Here is a 22,407-nt window from a genome sequence, read left to right on the forward strand (position 1 = left end):
AGCTCCACCTTGTCACTTGGAGCACACTGACTGGGCCTTCATCCTGGGTTCAGGGTCCTACCTGCCCAGAGGGTCTTGACTTGTCTCCCAGCTGGCGCGCTCGGTAGATGCTGTGTGTTTGTGTGTGGCCACTTCTACTGAGGACCTCTTGGCTCTTGGGATAGAGCGGTCAGGTCTCTGGATCTTGTGTCTTGGAAATGTCCAAGGAGATGACATACCTTAACTACCTTCACCCACAGCACCTCTCAGCAAGACACACAACTACTCCCCCCAAGCAAAGCAATAACAAGGGGATCTGGCATGGTGGGCTTTCCAAAGGTGCTTCCCCTTTCTTAGCCCAGAGCCCACTCATCAGACCAGGTAAATGTGTTAGTGGATGAGTTAATGAATAAACATACAATTGCTTCTCTAAGGCAGCCTCAATTCTCCCTAGTGGCCAGAGTTCATCTGTGAGGATTTGAGTGTGTGTCTGAATAGGAAGTTCCCAGCTGAGACCAGATAGGGCCACCTGGCCATTGCAGAGCAAAGGGGAATAGCTGGCATGCAGGACCAAGCAGGATGAGTCCAGGGAGCAGGCACAACCAAGGCTGGCAGCTGCTGGCAGGGGAAAGGGACTGGGGAGAAAGACGGCATAAAGATTAAAGCACAATCTTGACCCCAAGGAGTAGAGGAGGGGCTGAGGCATCAGGACACTTCAGTTGGGGTAGTTGACCCAGGATCACTCCCATAGGGAGATCGGTCAGTGCTCTAGGGAGCATTTGACTGGAGCTCTGGGGGGCTGTCCCCACCCTGACATCTGGGCTCCTCTGGGGAGCAAAGGCTGACTTTGACAGTCCAGAAGTTCCTAAGTCCTCAGACCGACTGGGACCTTCTCTATCTGCACCTCCCTCCTCCCAGGACGAGGACTTCATTGCTGGCCTCTTGGGGCCTTTCCTTGGTGGCACCTGCTGGGATGACCCCTGGTTCTCCAGCTGGGGGATTTCCAGGGCCTCAGACGCTCCACACACACCCCACCCCAACTTCCCGGACCACACAGTGGTCTCCTCAAGACTTATCCCAGCAGAGAGGAGGAAGTCATGAAGTTTGGGCTTTACAGAACCATAATTGAAAACCTCCACTACAGCCAAGTGACCTTGGACAAGTCAGGCTCCCAGGACAGAGGTTTCCTGTCTATTCCATGGAGGAGATGACACTTGCCCTCCGGAACCCCAATATACCCACCACAGGGAAGGGAAATCAGGAACAGACAAGCTGGGACCACCTGACATGGGCCTTCCCTGTCCCCGCCCCCATTACCCCCTTCCACCCTGCTCTGTGGTCTACTGAGCTTGCCGTCTGAACCAAAATTTAGAACATGCGACTTGACAAAGGATTTTTGTCCTCTTGCTTCAACACACAAAGGAGTCCAGACTGATTCCCTAGACAGATACACGCATCATTGACGCCCTGACCCCAGACCCCTGACACCCTGACCCCCACCCTGCCTCACCTGTTACCTGGGCCATGACCCCAGCACACAATCCTTGTCACAGAGACATCCATCGGCCTGGACTTCATGGCTCAGCCCTGAGTCAGGCCAACAACAGCCCCTGATGGGGAACCAGGCCCCACCCCTACCCCAGAAGCAAAATGAAGCAAATAATAAGGCCATCAAACACACACCAGACCCTTCAGGTGGAGCTGCACAGAGGCTGACACCAAGCAGGTCCTGGGGATCCATTACAAATTACTGTATTTGAAAAAAAAAAAATGGTGGGAGGAATCGTCACAAAGGAAAGGCTCATTTTTCCATGTTTTTTAGGGCAAAGCTCTCAGCTCTGCAGAACCATCCCAATTTCCTCATGCTTTTATCAAAAAGGTGGGTTCTTTTGCTCCCCTGTGAAGTACGTGGCAACATTTTCTGGATATCTATTCCCTTCCAAAGAGAAGAAATCTCTTCCTGTCTAAAACAATAAAAAGGTGGGTTATTAGCGTGTAATGGTTAAAGGATAATTTTAGAGGGGTGAGCTGAGTTCATAACATCATTCTGAATATATTTGCTTTTAACTGAACTCTCTTTTTTTCCCCTCCTTTCTTCTGTGATAATTTTTTTTTGTAACTGTAATTAGCTTAATTGAGATCTTCCCTAACGAAAACAAAGAAGAACGTCTGCAGGAGAACTGGCTTCTGGGGAGGCCACATGCTAGCAGCACCCTCTTTCCCCAGGCAACCTCCAGGTCCCCCGGGGACCACCCTCCGCCACCGGTGGCTTCTGCCCTCCATCTGCCAGCCGAGCAGGCAGGTAGGCTGTTGTGTGTCTAGTTGTCTTCATTCATTTATTCCCCCTCTTCCAGAAACACAAAAGCCCAAGAGCTCTGGATTTTTATTCCTACTCACTACCATTACCCAGGGGGGTGACTCTGAGCACAAAGCACAGAAAGAGAAGGCTGCCGGCAGGTCCCACCCTCTGAGTGTTTACATCAGGCCTTGAAGGAAAGAGGCAAAGGTTAGCGGGCAACAAGAGAGGCGGGGCCCTCCCCGGCCCCCTACCTGTGCAGCCGAGAGTTCTGGTTCCGGGACTCTGCCCCCGCCCAACTTGCTTTGGGCAAGAGCCAGTCCTCTGCCTCCAGGCGGCTCCTAGCACTTGGCCACTTGATTCTGACTGGGCAGCGGCCCAGGTCTCATCACCTGAATTCCTGACCGTAGCTCCTACGCTGCCGACTCCGCTTCACTCAAGGCCCTGACCCCTGGGTTTCTGCCCCAACCCCCAAGCTGCTCACGGCCCCCGATTCTTGGAGGCATCTTCCATTCAATGGACAGAACCCTGAACTTTCCCTGACACCCCTTAGACTGCTCAGGTCTCTTCCTCTGGCAAACGCAGGGGTGTGGGGTGTTTGGAGGTGTTCCCGCAGACCTGTCTGGGTGGCTCCGGGGCAGGATGTCTGGCCAACATCTCTAAGGACTTCCCAGGCCAGACATCTACATGGGTCTTTCAAGTGACAGTTGAGAGCAACTGTGCAAAGGCATAAAGTAAATGCTTGGGAAGGTCAGAGGGAGGACACTGGTCCACAGGACAGGCAGCCCCAGCAGGCTCCAGGAACAAGCTGTAGGACATACCTTACATGTGTACCACCCACGGATCTGAGGTCCTAAATGTGCCAAACGCAGTGAGGACAGTGGGATGTCAAGTTCCTGCTCAAAGAAATGTTTCTCCCCCAACACTGGAGGGTAAGGGCTGTCCCGGCGACCCCAGCTCTCTGCCTCACTAGCATGGGCCCAGCTGCCTCTCCCCCAGATCACCAGGACCTTTGCCATAATGGCCAGTCCCTGGGAGACAACAGTGACCTTCACAGAATGACCACCATGGTTAAGGCCACATTGTAGCCGTTCACGTGGTGGGCAGGCCCCAGGTCAACAGAGGACACAGTTCACAGCAGAAGCAGCAGCAGTTGGCAGGCCAGAAGCCATCTCCTGAAGGGCTGGTCTAGAGGCCCTCAAAGGCACCTCTCCCTCCAGCCAGGCCCCGCCCCTCCAGCCAGGTCCCTCCCCTCCAGCCAGGCCCCGCCCCTCCAGCCAGGCCCCGCCCCTCCAGCCAGGTCCCGCCCCTCCAGCCAGGCCCCTCCCCTCCAGCCAGGTCCCTCCCCTCCAGCCAGGCCCCGCCCCTCCAGCCAGGTCCCTCCCCTCCAACCAGTCCCCACCACCCAACAGGTCCCTCTCCTCCAGCCAGGCCCCGCCCCTCCAGCCAAGCCCCGCCCCTCATCTAGGCCCCTCCCCTCTCCTTGCCCACAGAGCTTTCCTCCCAGGAGGGCCGAGCTGCTCTGGGGAGGAAACTCCACCCAGATTTGTCATTGTTTTTACAGAAAAGTTGGTTTCTGCCAAAAGGGAAAAATTAAAATGGGAACAGACTTTCTCTGCCCCTACCCCCACCCCCAGCCTCTGGGAATCGTTATCCTCTTCATGAAACCCTGTGGCCTGGTCTGGCCAGCCACGGATCCCAGGCCTGGTGAGTTCTCTCTCCTCCCTGACTGAGGAAGGCTTCCCCTGCCTGGGAGGCGCAGGCCCCCTCGCTATCTGGACCAGAGGCAAAAAAAGAAAAGAAGTAGGACCATCGGGAGGGTCCTTAGTGGGTGGGGCGGGAGCACCACTGGCAGAGAGAGCAACAGGCAGACAGGGACCCCTGCAGACCCTGGCCACCCGAGGGAGACCATTGCCACTCTGGAAGCACGAGTCAGGGTTCCAATTTCAAAAGCCCATCCGTGAGTTTCTGTAGCCCCCCAGCCCTAATCATGGAGCACAGCCCTCTCCTTCCAAAAGTCTTCCTCCCACTCCTTGTTGAGATTCACCAGATTCTGACTCCCAGAGACCACCCACTCAGCCACCGGCTCACCTTCAAGCCCGCTGAGCTATGGGCAGCTTATATTCCCTTTCCCGGTTCCTCTGACTCACATAGTCTTGGTTGAGGGGGGCACGCGGCTTTCAGAGGCAGGCCCTCTTCTGCCCCTCCTCCCCACCCTGAGTAAGTCCCAAGGGTAGTCAGGTTTGCATTCCGCCTCAGCCAGAGCCTGGGCCTCCCAGCCCCTAACAGTCAGGTACTCTGTCGTCTGTCCCAGGCAGGCAATGTCTTCAAGCAATGAATCAGGGAGGGCAGGTGAAAGGCACCTGGGCAGGCATGGAAATGATGCTGCCTTCACACATTACAGGAGGGAACAGAAGACCGCCACCACCTCCTGCCTCCTCCGGAGAACTCCACAGATGAGAGAGACAGAGGCTGGCATGGCTTCACCTGAGGGCGATGGAGGTGGGAAGGGTCCACGGAGGTCTGCCTACATCCCTGCAGCCCTTTCCATTTCTGGGCTCACTGACCTAACATCCCACCACCAGCACCGGGATCTCCTTCCCGGCCCTAGGACCACAGAGCCGAAAGACCAGGGAGTTCACACATTCTCCCCACCAAAGCAGCCACAGTCAAAACCCAGCGAGTTTTCCTGGGTACACAGCCCAGGCCCCTTGCTCTGTGGGGAGGTGACCTCTGTTCCACACTGTCTCTCAAGAGCCCCACACCCTACCGGTGCTCCCGAGAACCACCCCCCTTTTATACCCCTGAACTCAAGTACTTGGTTCAGGGTCTGCATGGAGGGCTCCAAAATAAGTTGGGGGCACAGGCAAAGCCACAAGCACCCCTTTCCCTGTTCCTGGTCACACAAATCACACAAATAAGGGGACTGGCCAGCGGTCAGTGCGCCCGGAGTCAACAATGCAATAGGGCTGCCTGAGAAAGCTCATAACGTCACGGTTATCCTTGTGCACAGAAACACAAAAAATTGTATCCAGTGAAATGTAGCTGAATATCTAGGGGAATCCTGGCGGAGGGCAGGACAACCCACTCCAGTACTCTTGCCTGGAGAATCCCATGGACAGAGGAGCCTGGTGGGCTGCAGTCCATGGGGGTCACAAAGAGTCAGATATAACTGAGCGACTAAGCACAGCACAACACATCTAGCGGAATGCAACTGACTACTGCCCTGTGGATGGTGACCAGTTTTGCATATTTCCACATTTGCTTTAGCCTTCCTGCCGTGAGGTTCTTGGAATCAGTTCTAACATCATACCAGTTCTAACATCAGACATCATATGGTGTTTTCATTCATTAATGAGTTAAACAAAATCTTTGGCACATATCCCTTGTGAATTGATGTGAGAGTCATGGTCTTGCCTTTTATCAAAAAAAAAACCTGTAACCAGCTTTTGGGGGGAGACACAATTCAGCTCATAACATGGTCTGTGAATTTTATATTCATAAAGCTGTTTTTCTTTAGGAGTGAAGCTTCCCTACAGCCTGTGCCAAAGAAGGGGATCTGACTCCTCTCCAAGGGAGGCCACCATTGAACCCCCTCCTTATTTCTCTAGATGTTGAATCAAAGGGTGACTCTCGGCTGCCCCACCCCCACAGCGGGCAGACCAGGTGTCAGGCAGAAATCTAACCAACAGATCTTCAACCCAGTGGGGCAGGGGGACCCAGTGGGGCTGGAACATCTCCAGAAGTCACAGCCCATGGCAAGGCGACAGGTGTCTCTCCAAACATCCACAAGAAGAGCTAATCAAGCCTGTGGACATTTACTGAGCATTTGGGGCTTCCCTGGTGGCTCAGATAGTAAAGACTCTGCCTGCAATGCAGGAAACCCAGATTCGATCCCTGGGTTGGGAAGATCCCCTGGAGGAGGGCATGGCAACCCACTTCAGTGTTCATGCCTGGAGAATTTCATGGACAGAGGAGCCTGGGGGGCTTCAGTCCCTGGGGTTGCAAAGAACTGGACACAGCTGAGAGACTAACACTTTCACTTTTTTTCACATGGGAAGTACGGGAGAAGAAAACATAGCAAGTCAGCTGCCAGAGCCCCCCCCCGATGGGGGCACCAAGGGGGGTTCAGCTCTGACCTCAAACAGCTCAAACTTGGCCAGCACCTCCCCACACAAGTCTGAAAGGCTGGCTGTGCCCCAGACCATGAGTATGGGTGGGATGCTGGGGTACGCTGGGTGGCAGACATCCTTCATCCTCTCCTCTCCCTGGTGCCCCAAGGGCTCCACAGAGATGGCTTGAATGTGGAGCAGAGCGGTGGTGGGGTGGGCTCCCCCAGCACCAGGTGTCCCGGCAGGACAAGCCCCAGAGGGCTCTGCTCCCTCTCCAAAGATGTCTCACCCATCATGCCGCTTGTCAGAGCCTGCAGCCCCCTCGTGACGCCCCCGCGTGACGCACAAGGTGGGTGATGGCTTCAAGACTTGGGCTGTCTCTCCTTTTCTTATGAGTCACTCTCCTTGGCATACGTCTCGGGCTCAGGCACCTTCAAAGCCCTCCATGGATATTAACTAATTAGTGTAAATACAGGAATGCAGAGATTACCTATTAGCAGGTTGCTGTTGGTATTAGATCATTAAAGGCGATGAAAACCCTCCCTGAGCTCTCCTCCAGGACTCAGCTCCAACTTTTTCCCCTGCAAGTCTGGTCTCAGGGCTGAGAGGAGCATAATGAGGTGGGTTTCAAGTGGGTGAGAAACAGTAGCTCCTTTTGTCCCCTCCAGCAGACTCGATGACCATGGCTGCTCAAGAGGAAGTCTTGGCCTGCACTATGGGAGGCGAGAGAGGCAGACCCATTTGAGATGGCCCCTGGGTGTCCAAGCAATCTATGGCCTCCAGAGTGTCCACAGGTCAGCACTCAGCTGGTGCCAGGAGGGATCCTCATCCTTGGAGCCTCTAGAAGGACAGCCGTGGGGCAGAGTGGGTCATGGGAGCCCATGGTTTCTGAGTTCTGCTGGGATACTGACCAGCCCAGTAGCCCTAGAAAGTCACTTCATTCATTCACTCAACAAATTCCCCAAGGCATTAAAAACAGATTCTCAGTTGACAGCAAAAGCAAAGGCAGCAAAAGCAAAAGTCAGCAAGTGGGACTATATCCTACTAAAAAGCTTCTACACAGCAAGGGAAACCATCCACAAAAAGAAAAAGCAATCTATTGCATGGAAGAAAATATTCGCAAACCATCCACCTGATAAGGGGTTAATACCCAAAATATAGAAATAACTAAAACAACTCAACAGCAAAAAACCAAACCGATTAAAAGATGGACAAAGGATCTGAATAGACATTTTCCAAAGAAGACATACAGATGGCCAACAGGTACATGAAAAGATGCTCAAAGATGTTATTAACCAATGAAAATACGAATCAAAACTATAATTAGATGTCACCTCACACCTGTTAGGATGACTACCATCAAAAAGATAAGAAATAACAAGAGTTGGTGAGGCTGTGGAGAAAAGGGAACCTTTGTGCACTGTTTGTGGGAATGTAAATTGGCACGGCCACTGGACCAACGTGGAAACCAGTGTGAAGCCTCCTGAGAAAGCTAAAAATAGAACTACCCTAAGATCCCGCAATTCTGCTCCTGGGTATTTTTCCCAAAAAAAAAAATAAGCATTAACTCCAAAAGATATCTGTACCCCACATTCACTGCGATGTTATCTATAATAGCTGAAATACGGAAGCAACCTAAGTGTCTACCAGCAGATGAGTGGGTAAAGAAATTGTGAAATACACACACACTGGAGTATTATGCAGCCATTAAAAGAATGTAATCTTGTCATTTGCAACAATATAGATGGAACTTGAGGACATTATGCCATTATGCTAAGTGAAATAAATCAGACAAGAGAAAGACCAAAAAAGAACAGAAAAAGCTCATAGATACAGAGATCACATTGGTGGTTGCTAGAGGTCATGAAGGGCAAGATGAGCAAGAGGACTTAAAACATACAAACTTCTACTTATAAAATAATTAAGTCACGTATAATATACAGTATGGCAACTATGGTTAATAGTACTATATAGTTAATAATACTGGAAGTTGTTAAGAAAGTAAATCATAGAAGTTCTCATCACAAGAAAAAAATTCTATAACCATGTGCAGCGATGGAGGTGAGCTAGATGTTCCATGATGATCATTTCACAGTGTATACAAATATTGACTCAATGTGTTGTACACCTGAAAGTAATATAATGTTAGATGTCGATTATTCCTCAATTAAAAAACAAGCCCCGATATTCTCATCTCATCAGCCAGTCCTGGCACCGTCACCTTCTACATTTATCCTGAATCGACCATTTCTCATCTTCCCCAGGTAGTCATTATGGTTCAAGACAACTAGGTCAGCACAGCAGCATCCAAACAGGTGCCCCTGCCCCTGCTCCCAGCACACACACACACACACCATCTACACACGATGTGGCTGTCAGGACAGCAGTCTGCCTGTAGCTTCCAATGCTGCAGAGCAAGAGCCAAGCCCTTACAATCCTCACCTCGCGTACTCCCACCATCCTCCTCACGGCCCTTGGCCACACCTGGTGCATCCACTCTCAAGGCCAGGGCGCCTGCTGCTCTGGGGCCTTGAGCCCTCCTCCCACGGACATCGGAGGGGTGCACTTCCTCCCTTTCCCTAAGTGGCTCTCCCCAACCTCATGTCTACACAGGGTCAGCAAACTTTTCCCATAAAAGGCCAGATAGTAGATAGTTTCTCCTTTGGGACCCATAATCTCTGCAGCAACCACCCAACTTGAAAGCAGCCATAGGCAACACGCAAGGGAGGCAGCGTGGCTGAATTCAAATACAACTTTATTTATAAACATGGACTACAGTGAGCCAGATGTGGTTCAAGGTTGATCTAAAAGGACAACCCCCACCATTCTCTCATCTCTCTCTCTGCTACTCATCACCACATGTTGTTCAGTCGCTCAGTCGTGACCGACTCTTAGCGACCCCATGGACTGCAGCATGCCAGGCCTCCCTGTCCTTCCGCTGTCTCCCAGAGTTTGCTCAAACTCATGTCCATTGATTTGGTGATCACCATGTGATGGCACATGAATTGTCCACATCTTCGTTATCTGCCTCCCCTGCAGCATCGGTGCCATCAACACAAGGACTCTATTTTGTTCCTTGCTGTGTCTCTAAATCCCAAGACAGTGCCTGGCACATAATAGATACTTGATGTAATAAAAGTAGGTAAATTAAATAGTCACAAACTGTTAAAATTTTAATGAGAGTAACAGAAAATCATAGCTAACATATAGATAAATAGAGATAAGTAGAGTATACACACACACACACACACACACAGTGTTTATATGCTAAGGCAATAAGAAAGTGGAGTGAAGAAAAGGTTAAGTAACTTAGTAAAGATCACAGACCTGGAAATAACACAGCCAAACAGACCCAGTTTCAAAGCCTGTCCCACCCCTTTCCTGTGAAATGAGGAGGTGGGAATAGAATTGCATCTCCCTCTCTTGAGGCAGACACCCTCCTTGATGGCAGCCAGGTCCTCCAGGCAGCTGCCACCCACAGATCACACAGATCTGCGAAAGTGTCTCTCCCACTCACCTGGAAAAGGTCACCAAAGCAGTCCCAACCCCTCACCCAGCCTGGACCACACAGGCAAGCATCTGATTACTACCTGAGGTCTTCTTCTTCTGCCTGAATCTCCTGAAAAGTCATGAAGACTTCAATTTAGGAAGAGAGAAGCGTTCAGGCACCTTTTAAAACAAATCTGCCCTGAATGTGAAATGGCAGTGTTGATATTACCTATGATTTGCTGCAAAGGGTGGTGAGTAAACGGGAGAAGGTATCACCCTCCAAAATCCTGGCCAGAAAACCAGTCTGTGTCTCTCAGTTACTGCTCTCTCTATCTTTCTCTTTGTCTTTTCACCCGGAAACCAGTCCCTGGTAGTCTCCTATGTTCATGAAGGTGACTCTTAACCCCTTCCACCTGCCTGATGCTGGGGTAGGGGGGCAGCCCTCATTAACTTCGGGGAGGCAATTCATCAGTTTCAATAAAGACCCCAGAATCACTCTCTTTGGGGCCAGTCTCTCTATCAAGAGAAGAAGGGGCCAGGTAGGACTAGCAGGGCCTTGAGACCAGCTCCCGCAGGCTCTCAACAAGAAGCTCCATACCAGCCTTATTTGGAAGGGAAACTCTCCAAGTCTCCAAGCCCCATGAGTCACCCAGCAGGAATGCCTGTGACATTTCATAACAAATAATAACAATGCCTTACCTCCCTGGGCCTTTTAATAGGCTGTCACATTAGCTCATTCAACCTGCAGAAACCTGTGAGTGGGCAGGTCCAATATTTTATCGATAAGGTACGCAGAGCGCAGACAGCCTGACCCAACATCCAAGCTGAGCTGGACAATCCAGGCTTCCGGCTCCCACCCCAGGGCAGCTCAGACACTTCCTCCCTACAGGCCAGGCCTCCTGCTTCTCTGATGCCCAAACCAGTGCTAAGGCAACAGTGACTGAAGTCCAGGTGCCCTAGAGCCCGTGCTGCGCAACGAGAGAAGCTATCACTATGAGAAGCCTACTTAGAGGGTAGCCCCTACTCGTCGCAGCTAGAGAAAGCCCGTGTGCAGCCACAAAGACCCAGTGCAACCAAAAATAAAAATTAATTAATTAAAAAATAACACACATCCTGGACCAAAAGAATAAAATAAATGGACAAAAACCTTACCTAGAAGTTGCTGTGCTGTGTGGGCTTAGTCGCTCAGTCATGTCTGACTCTTGCAACCCTGTGGACTGTAGCCCGCCAGGCTCCTCTGTCCATGGGGATTCTCCAGGCAAGAATACTGGTGTGGATTGCCATGCCCTCCTTCAGGGGATCTTTCTACCCAGGGATCGAACCCAGGTCCTCCCCGTTGCAGGCTGAAATTTTACTGACTGAGCCACCAGGGAAGCCCAAGAATACTGTAATGGGTAGTCTATCCCTTCTTCAGGGGATCTTCCAGACCCAGGAATCGAACCGGGGTCTCCTGCATGGCAGGCAGATTGTTTACCAGCTGAGCTACCAAGATGTACTAAAAGACTACTCCAAGTAAACTACAAAGACAAAATAAGAAATTATTAATCGACAACTAGAAAGGAGTAAGATTAATATAAAAAAAAAAAAAAACAATAGTCACATCTCACACCTCTGTGAGTCAAGAGCTTCCCATTGCATGAATACAAGCCCAAAGTGGACATCCTTGGCCGGACCCCAGATCCTGTTCTAGAAGTTTCCTCTAGAGGCTTCTAGAGGGTGCATCAACTGTTTTATTAAAGTGCAATACACATAAAGCATAAAACTGTGTGTCCAACTCTGAATTTTCACAAAGTATTAATTGCACACCTGTGTGAGCAACACCAGGTCAGCACCAAAGGAGAACACCGCCAACCCCCCAGGTCCCCTCCTGCCTCCTCTTGTCCCAGACCTCCTCCCACCTAGACAGCCACCAACTTGACTTCCAGGCAAAAGATTGATCTTGACTCTTCTTTTAAATCCCTGGCTGCTCACTCCAGTATTCTTGTCTGAAGAATTCCATGAACAGAGGATACAGTCCATGGGTTCGCAAAGAGTTGGTCATGACCGAGGGGCTAACACTTTCACTTTCTTCCTTTTCAAAGGCTTCCCAGGTGGCGCTAGTGGTAAAGAATTAACCTACCAATGCAGGAGCCATAAGTCAGGCGGGTTTGATCCCTGGGCTGGGAAGCAGGCATGGAAACTCACTCCAGGATTCTTGCCTGGAGAAACCCATAGACAGAGGAGCCTGGCAAGCCACAGTCTATGGGGTCGCAAAGAGTTGGCCAGGACTGGGCGACTGAGCACATAGGGTATAACTGCTGTTGTTTAGTCACTAAGTTGCAATTGGCAGGTGGGTTCTTTACCACAGAGCCACCTAGGAAGCCCATAATGCTATCTCATTGTATTTTTAATGTATGTTTCAATGATGATTATGAAGTTGAGCACCTTTTTATACCCTTGTAATTCGTCTTTTCCATATTGATTTGTAGAAGTCCTTTATGTATTCTGGGCACTAAATGTAGATATGGGTGTGATCATAAATGCTAGAAATAGAGATGAACACGAGTGACAGATGCCCTCTCAGGCTACCACGGTAGAGTCTTTCTCCTTTATTCCATTAATGCAGTGAGTTACTCTGATAGAATTTCCGCTGTGAAAACATCTCTCCATTCCTGGAATGAACCCAGTTTGGTCATGGTGCATCCACCCTTCCACACAGCATTGGGTCTGATCGCCTGGTGTTTGGCTCTGGACTGTTGCGCCCACGTTTGTGAGCGAGGTCAGCCAGTAATTTCTGGACAAGACCATGGAAGGGTTGGGCGTGTGCGTCTGACTCACGCGGCGAGTCGGACAGCATTCCCCACCGCCCCCTCCTCACTGTGTCCTCCCAGTTAGCGAAAGGTTGGTTCAACACACACATTAGTTGTTGACTTGGGGAAAGGCCCACACAGCTCATCTTTCCAGGCCTGGGGACTGTGTCTGGGGGTCCTGTGTCTGAGGCCTCATCTGTCTTCTGAGTATGGGGGAGGGGGACTTGGGGGGGGTCTCACCTGACAAACATTCCTGAAATGAACAGGGAGTCGGGGCTGCACCCCGGGTCCTTCCTGAGGCTCTGCTTCCCGATCCTTTCTTCCCTCTCTGCTCCTATCTCTCGTGTCCTCTTCCTCCTCCCTCTTCCTCTGTCTCCATCTCTCTCTCTCCCTTCCAAGACCCCTCATAGACCCCTCCTCAATGCCACGTGTGTGTGCTTGTGTGTGTGTGCGCACACACGCACCCACATGAACCCACCCACAGTGCCCACCACTGGGAGATGCTGGAAGCGGCTGACCCCACCGGTCACTCACCTGCTGTGGTCGGACTCAGGTCTGTACCTCCCCCAACCCCTCCCATGCCTCCACAATCCCCCTACCCTGGCTGATGGCCCTGCCTCCTCTCTCTTGCTCTTTGCTGGACCTGCAACCCTGCAGTACCCCATGGGATGTACCTGAACAGCCTTCGGAATGCCGTGAAAGATTCATGAGGGCGAGAGTGTGGAGGGGGGCAGGGGGTATAAAGGCTGGCACTGGGCTCTCAGCTGGAGGGCAGGCAGGGAGGGTGAGCCCTGGCCATAGGCGGGGAGCTGGGAAGGCCAGTCCAGCACCAGCCCTGGCCACAGAGAAGGGTGCCTGACTACGCTGCCCCCAAAGTCAGCGCATCACTGCCAAGGGAGGAGGGCGAAGGGCTCAGGGGTTCCACCTGTGCAAACACGAAAGGCCTGGGCCAGGTATTACGGCTGTGCTGGAGGGGGTGCCTGGGCAGCCCACCACCTTTCGAAGGGGCTGTTCCCTTAATACCACTTCAAGGTTATGGAGCCAGCATGTGCAGTCACCCAAACACCTGCGTGTGTCTCTAAACATGGAGCTGTCTCAGGGATGTGCGCACGGTGGAAAGGCAAAGTGAGTGGGTGGGTGCTGCTCCAGAAAGAGGGAGCCTAGAAAAGAACACGCATTCCACAACCTTCTGTGCCAAATCCAGGGGGCTGTGGTGACAACTGAGAGTCCTGCAGAATGGTCCTCCCGGTCTCCTATCTCCCCCACCCTGAGCGAGACCTCCAGGCAGAGGCTGGGAGGATGAGCATCCTGGTCCCTCCAGGTGGGGGTCTACCCTCCCCTTTCACTGGCCCATGTGGCTGGCCTAAGCCACTGGTCCTGAACAGGGAGGAGCAGAAGGAAGGCCAGGGCTGGAGCCACCGAGTTCTGACCTGGGCACTGCCCACTAACTCGCATGATGCTCCTGGGTGCATCCTTTCACACCGTAGATCCCATGGCCCTTCTGTGAAGGGACACAGTTGCCCCAAGTAGCATGAGCCATTCCTCTCCACCCTGATGGTCCCCAGTCCATGCAATCTGGGATCAGTGGAGCAGGCCCATGGCACCAGCGGTCACAGGAAACAGTGGGATGCTGCCCTGTATCCCTGGAGGAGGCTCTCCCTGCACTTCCCCCAGCCAGGGGCTTCATGGGCTCTCAGCAGGAATTGTCTCACCATTATTGTTAATTGCAATAACGAGAATAATAGTTATCATCCTAATCACAGCCTGGCTGAGTAGGATTGTGGCGGGGTTAAGGGAGTCATTTACACCAAGGAGATGATATTCTTAGAGACAAGAGGCATTCCCCAGGCTCCAGATGGCTGGGGAAGTGGCCAGGGAGGAAACAAACCCCAAGACCTGGACCGTAATTGGTGGCCATGGGTTGGCACTTGTGCCAGGAGGCCCTAGTGAAAACACAGTAAACAGGAGGACTTCCTGTCTGGGCTCAGCAGGCAGGGATCTGTGCTGGCCCTCAATCTTGTTACTAGAAGCGCCATGTGCCATGGGCTCCCCAAGATTAGCCCTCCCCCTGCACCCCCAGGGCGCACACCTCCTCCTGGCCTCTGCACCTGTTTTCAGAGGAGATTCTAACACACGAGCGTGTGCCCATTTGGTGACCGGGAGAGAGAGGCAGGTAAGGACGGCGAGGGAGAGAAGGCAGGTTGCAGAAAAGGTGCTGCCAAGCACTCTGGGTGCTGGAGGGGAACTGATGTGGGGAGTGGGCTGGCTTTTCAGTGCCTCACAGATCCCCCCGGCAGAGCTGTGCTGGCCCTCAGCGAGGGTGAGAGCAGCGCTAGCCAGGGTCAGACAGCAGGCAGTCCGGTCTCTCCTCCTCCCGCTCCAGTCACTGTCCCTGCTTCCTGCTACTCAGCCTGGCAGGAGGGAGCTGCCCTCAGCAGATCTACCCTAGAGCCTGGCCGGATCCAGGGGCACCTGACCCAGGAGTCCAGGAGAGAAAGCTGATGAGAGCAACCTGGGTCCAGTTCATCGCCGGCTCAGATGCTTGAGGCCAGGGAAGAGTCACACAGAATCCACACACGTGGAGTAAGCAGTTAAAGGCTGGGCATTACGGGCTTCCCAGGTGGCACTACTTCCCGCCTGCCAATGCAGGAGACATAAGAGTCATGGGTTCCATTCCTGGGTCAGGAAGATCCCTAGAGGAGGGCTTAGCAACCCACTCCAGTATTCTTGCCTGGAGAATCCCACGGACAGAGGAGCCTGGAGGGCTACAGTACATGGGGTCGCAAAGAGTCGAATAGGGCTAGAGTGACTTAGCACATTACCGGCTGAGCCATTATCCTTGATGGTGTCTATCGCATCCTCTGGGATGTGGCAGGAGTGTGCAGCCCACGGACCAGAGCGATATGTTAGCGGAGGCCGTAAGGGAGGGGTCTTCAGAAGCGTGAAGGGCAGCCAGGGGAAGATGAGATGAGTCTGTGGCCCTGGGACCCTTGGAGGGCAGGGAAGGGAAGGGTGGTGGCCCTGAGAAAGCAGGCTTGATGTCAGGAAGCTTCTGGTAGCCAGGGGAACTGAGCTAACTCTTGTGGAAGGGCTGCCTTGGAGCGGCTGCATTCCGTACCACCTTAAACATTTGGGTGGACTCACACCCAACCGCCAGGGACAGTGGACAGCAGGGTCCCTCAAGGCCTCTGTATTGGTCAGGGATCTCCAGAGAAACAGAACCACAGGAGAGAGGGGTAGAGACAGAGACAAGAGAAAAAGAGGTTGATTTACTGTAAGGAATTGGCTCCCACAACTACAGACACTGGGAAGTGCCACCATCCGCCATTTATAAACCGGAAAAGCAGTGGTGTAATTTCCAACCTGAGGGCGGGAGGAGACTCGTGTCCCAGCTCAACAGTCAAGCAGAGAGAACCCTCCCTCCCTCCAACCTTTCTGTCCTACTCAAGCCCTCAATGGATTGGATAACACCCATCCACTCTGGGGGGGGGTGGTTTGCTTTATCCGGCCCCCCAGTTCACAGGCTAATCTCTTCTAGAAAAACACCCTCAAGAAACCCCTGGAAATAACTTCACCAGCTCCCCAGGTGCCCCATGAGGCAGTTCAGTTGACACATACAGTCAGCCCTCACAGCCCTGCCCAATGGCAACCCCGGGTCCCTCGTGGTCCTCAAAGCCCCACGTGACCAGGCTCCTGTTCATCCCTCCCTTGTCCTCCCTGCAGGCCCCCAGGGTCCCTCAGGGCCACATTCTCCCCCTTCCAGGCTGGGCTCCTGCTGGTCCCTCCATGTCTCTCCTATGCACCCTTCACTTTTCATCATAAGCGTCACCTCTGGAGAAGACTCTTGAGAGCCCCTTGGACTGCAAGGAGATCAAACCAGTCAGTACTAAAGGAAATCAACCCTGATATCCGTTGGAAGGACAGATGCTGATGCTGAAGCTCCAAACTCTGGTCACCTAATGCAAAGAGCTGACTCACTGGAAAAGACCCTGATGCTGGGAAAGACTGAGGGCAAGAGGAGAAGGGGGCGACAGAGGATGAGATGGTTGGATGGCATCACTGATTCAATGGACATGAGTTTGAACGAATTCCAGGAGATAGTGAAGGCCAGGGAAGCCTGGTGTGCTGCAGTCCATGGGGTCGCAAAGAATTGGACAGGATTTAGCAATGGAACAATAGCAATCACCTCTTCCAGACAGCCTCCCTGATAGGGTCAGAGATCACCCTTTCTTTGTCATACTCAACTCTCTGAGAGCAATTTGCAAACTGTGATGACGGAACCGGGAGCTGTGAGGGAAAGCCACGGGGTAGGGGATGGGGAGAGTCTAGACATCTCAGGAGGATGGCTGGCTCCCTCAGAGCACTGGGGGTGAACACGGCAGCCAAGAAAACCTAAACCACATTTTCAGTCCTCCTTTATCAACATATTATATGACCCTGAAACCAGTCAGTCAACGGACTGCAAGACCCCAGGTCCAACTCCAGTTCTTGAGTGGTTTTCAGAAGACTGTGTCCCCCATCCACCCAGCCTAACTCCCCAAGCAGGCGGCCATGTACTGTCCAGAAAAGGGAGAGACAGCGGGGACCCTGCCGGGCTTCCTTTGCCTGCAGTAGCATCATGACTGAGCCCTGGGTGCTGGAAGGAGGAGGGTCAGAGATGGGGGAGGAGGCCGAAGACGGAAGGAGGGAGGCAGGGAGGTGGGGCAGGGGAGCACTGCTTCTCATTCCCCAGGGAGGCCCAGGCTGATGCATGCAGTCAACCCAAATCTAATCTCAGAAAAGAACAATGAAAACAAAGGGAGCTGACCCGACTCCCAGGCTTTTTTCTTTTCTGCCTTGAGATCAGGGAGGAATCCGGGTATTTAAGGAGTGGTCCCATGGTGGAAGCCTGTGCCAACACCACTGTTTGCTCTGGGATCCCAAGTGGACTCCAGGAAGAAGCTCCCACCCAGTGAGGCCCCCAAAATCAGCCAGGCCTGGACAAAACTGGCCAGACTCCTGGGGCCCCTCCTCGATTCTTTCTGCTCCCCTCCTGCCCCAGAAGAAGTCATGGGCTTCTCCCAGCTGGGTCCCTGATCCCACCTCTGTATGGGCCCCTCTGGGTCCAACAAGACCAGTTACAGTCCTTGGTGTGTTAAAGGTACTTATGGAGGAGACCCCACCGACCATCTGCTGCTGTGAGCGAGGGAGCCGTCGTGGGCCAGACACTGGCCACACCGAGGGGCCTCCTTGCAGACCCTCTCACCCCTCCCATTTCTGTCTGGTCAACAGTTTCCATCAAGTCTCTCTGCCCCCTGTCCAGTCTGCTTCTGCCCTATCTCACTGTTACCCCAGAGGGGTGAGGAAGTAGCAGTTGTTGGGTTTGCTGAATATGGAACATAGATCCAGAAGGGGCAGCACATGGCCTGACCCTTGGGGTGCCTCAGCCTTAATGCAGAGACCAAGATCCACACATCCAGCCCACATGGGTAGACAGAATAAATAACGCCCACTTCAGGGTTATTTTTCAGATGCATGTGCATGTGGTGACGAGTAATCAGATACAAATTCATTTTAAACCACGACTGAATTCAAAGTAGCTTTTTGTCATTGTGAGTTTTCTCAACCCAATGAATCCTAAAAATAAAAGCACCAGCATGTGAAGAGATCCTCAAAGAGTTTGACATTAAAATGCAGCTCACAGAATCAAAACAATGGGGCACCTCCTCTCCATAGCAGATCCTTTCTTTTTGCTGAAGAAAATGAAGTTCAGAGAGATTGAGAGCCCTCATCAGGGTCACACAGCTTATGAGGGTCACGATGCCTGGACTGACCCAGGTGATGATCTCAAGCCAGGGAACTTTAACCCCTCTGACTCTTCAGTCCTCTTCTATAAAATGGGATTGTTGAAAGGATTCAATGGAAGGATTCAGGCACAGGAGTTGACACGATGCCCAACTCATAGGAGGGACTCGACAAGTGATGAAGATTATTGCTATATTATTATCACTGCCACAATGACAGCCTGCAGCCTTGTGCGTTCTCTACCTGCTTCTAAGCCACACTGACCCTGTGAACCACTGACCACACACACACACACACACACATTAGAGCTGGTTGCAATGTGGTCAGGTAGTATAGTCCCCGTTAAAGCTTCCCATCCCTACCTGCATGAGAGAGCTGAGAAATAAACATCCCTTGGCACAGAGCCCTGCTTGTGAGCTCCCATAGCAACGAGTATTTTTCCTACCACGGCTCTGATCTTTCTGAATTCCCTTCACCTGGGGAAAAGTCCAAGTCCCACATCAAACAGCAATCAAAGTGGGATTGAGAACCAGGTGAAGAGTTCACTGGTTACCACTAGTGCTTAACAGAGTAACCAACTAATCAGTTGACGGATAGATGTTGGAAAAATGGACGGACAGATGGATGGATGGGTAGGTCAATTGATGGAAGGATGGTAGATGATGGATGGAAAGATGGGTGCACGGATGGATGAATGGGTAGGTGGATGGGTGGATGGATGGACCATTTTCTCAGGATACTTCCTAAAACTTCAGAGAGGAAAGTATTAAGCAAGAGGGTGAAGAAGCCAGGCTCAGTACTTCAGATGGACTCCAAGTGACGTTTCCAGAGCTATGGAACACCACAAAGAGCTTCCCTGGATTCCAGCATCGGTGCCCACCCTCACAGGTCAGCACTGCCTTGGAGATGAGGATAGGAGGCCAGGTGGGAAATGGAAAAAATCCCATGGATCCTCATCCCTGTCCCAGGAGCTAACCACCTTCTGCCCTGAGCAGAAGAAGGCACACGCAGAGGAGGCCAGGTCTACTAGACCAAGGAAGGAAGGAGGGGCTTGAATGGTGGCTGAACTGATACAGCAGCTGCAAGAAGGGTTTCCTCTGAGGTCTCCAGTCTCTGGCCCTGGAGGAAGGTGGAAGATCGGGGGGACTGGGCCTCTCCCACCCCCAGCCCAAGGCCAAGGACGAGCATCTAGGGCTGTGGAAGTGGCCTCACGCTGTTGCTCCCACTGGGGAGGGAGTGGGTGGCTGCCTGCAAGCTCCTCTTGCCTTCATCTATTTATAGCCCCGGCTGCTTGTTTTATTTATTTGTTTTTTGGCTCCTGCATCCCAAGATCCTGTGTGCTTTGTTCTGCTGGAAGGAACACAGCTGCGTGGCCTTGGACGCTGCCTCCCACTAGGACCCCCACCTTGATGTGACAGCAGAAAGCCTCCCACAGACACACAAGCAAGCATGCACGTGTGCACACCCACAAGGTGACCACACTCGGGTCAGGGCCTCCCCGCCCTCCCTCCGCCTCAGGCCCGCCCCACTGCGCCCCATCCCAGCCCCCCGTCCACCTCTGCAGACCAACGCAAACCTTGTTTTATACAAAAACTTGTCTCTGGAATGTTCACACTGATGTCTAATTTTGAAAATCAAATATCTTTAAGGATTGAATATTCAGATCCTTCTGCAGAGGAAACCCTGGAGCAGGTCTTGGAGTAAAATTAGAAATTCTTTTTGTAAGCAAAGGCCTGGCCATCAGTAATCGGCTTGGTACCCGAAATAGGGACTCAGAGTTTCAACATTACCTCTTAGAAACAGTCCATTTTGTGAGCAAATGGGACTGGGATCCCCAAGTTTTTACTGCCAGCCCAAAGGAGTCAGTTCTAAGGATTAGTATCTGGGTTCATTGGGGTGCCTGGAACCAACCCCCATCTCTCTCCCCTGATCCCCTCAGCGTGGGTCGCTGGGCAGTTCGGCCTGGCCCAGCACGGGCTCTCCACCCTTCAGTGGTGCCTGGGCGAGACCTGGACCCACCAGCCTGGGGCTGTCACTCCTTTGTGGAAGGAAGAGCAAAGAAGGGACCCTCCCAGGAGGGGCTGTGGGGGAGGGGAGGCCACTAAGGTCCCCCAGGGACCCTGGGTGTGAGTGAGTGCTGAAGTAGACCCCTTGGGAGACCCTCTTGTCTCCACCAGGCAGACCCAGACCAGGTCTGGCTATTGGCAGAATAAAATAAAAAGATGCCAATGTTTCAGAAACATCATGATATCCTTCATTAGTACTGGACCGGGAGGACTAGGTGGGAAACCTCACCAGCTGAGAAGCTGAGGTTGGACCTAAATTGTCTGTGTTGAGTAGGTACCATGGTGAGAGCAGTGGGCAAGGGTAAGCAGACCCAGGGTGCCCAGGTTTTTTTTTCCTTAGGTCCTCTTGCTAAGACCCACAGTTCTGTGTGTGCGTGCATGTGCCATCTACGTGCTTTTGATCATCTCTTTCTCTGCAGAGAAGAGAATTAAGATAAACAGCCACAGAACTCCCACTCAAACAGTGAAAAGCCCAGAGAGCAGCTGTCCCCCACCTACCACCCACCCAAGTCTCCCAGGCATCCCCCCCACCCCCTGGAGGTGGGCTCTGCCAGCTGGACCGGCAGGCCCAGGCTGGACCCTGCAGACAGAACAGCTAGTGCTCTGGGGGAAGACTTCTTTTTCCAGCTATGAAGCTCCAGGAGGCATCTTCAGGGACCAGCCAGACACAACCAGGTAGACCTAGCAGCTTAGCCTCCAACAAAGGGCCCAGAAGGAGACCTGTCCCGTGAATGTCCCTCCAGGCCTTTTACTAATATTATTAAAAGATGGTATGAGGACTTCCCTGGTGGTCCAGTGGCTAAGACTCCACAGTCCCAGTGCAGAACCAGGTTCAATTCTTGGTTAGGGAGCTGGATCCCACATGCTACAACTGAAGATCCCACCTGTTGCAACTAAGACTTAGCACAAGCCAAGTACTTTTACATATTTATTCATGTATAAATAAATAAATCCACTTTTTAGAAAAGAGTTCTTACAAAAAGACCATTCAGTCCCAAGGTAAAGAGCCGGGACTTTGGCTCTAATAGGGCTGGGTTCAAATTCTGCTCTACTGCTTATTAGCTGTGTGACTAGGGGCAAGTCACTTAACCTCTCTGGGCCCCGTTATCTTCGGTCTATGCAGAGATGATAATGTCAATTTCGCCTCCCTGGGATACTGTGAAGAGTGAGTGGGAGGACACATATAAAGCAACTGGCATGCCGCCCAACACAGATAAGTTATCGGTGAAGAAGACATTACTGCCCTTTTTATTCACAGCTCATTATTTAGTGAGCTGTGTGATTCTATCTGGGCTTCCCTGGTGGCTCAGTGGTAAAGAAGCGGCCTGCCAATGTAGGAGACGCAGGTTTGATTCCTGGGTCAGGAAGATCCCCTGGAGAAGGAAATGGCAACCCACTCCAGTCTTCCTGCCTGGGAAATCCCATGGACAGAGGAGCCTGTGGGCTATGGACTATGATTCTATTTACAGCAAATTGCAACTTATAGATGCCATGGGCCCAATGGCAGCCTCCAGCCGCACGCACTAAGCCACATTCAGCCTGCTCTGAAGCAGGGCTAAGGGAGCTCAAGGCTTCCACCCTGGCCAGACCCACCCACCCCTCATCTTCTTCCTCCAGATCCTCAGGTGTCATTGCTCATCCACGCTGGGCTGGGTGCTCCCTGCACAGCCTCACCTACAGTTCCCCAGGTCCAAACCTGCCTTCTTTGGGACAAGCATTGAAGCTGTAGGGGTCAGTCTTTCTGGGACTGCCCACATCCCCCTGGGCTGGCCTTCCCTGGGAAGAGGAAGGGAAACACTTGCCAGACTTCAGTCCCTCTGTCTCCATTTACTATTGAGCCCAGAGAGGGTAAGCCACTTGTCCCAAGACACACAGCAAGGCAGTGGCAGAAG

This window comes from Bubalus bubalis, chromosome 3, assembly GCF_019923935.1.
Source record: "Bubalus bubalis isolate 160015118507 breed Murrah chromosome 3, NDDB_SH_1, whole genome shotgun sequence".
Taxonomy (NCBI): Eukaryota; Metazoa; Chordata; class Mammalia; order Artiodactyla; family Bovidae; genus Bubalus; species Bubalus bubalis.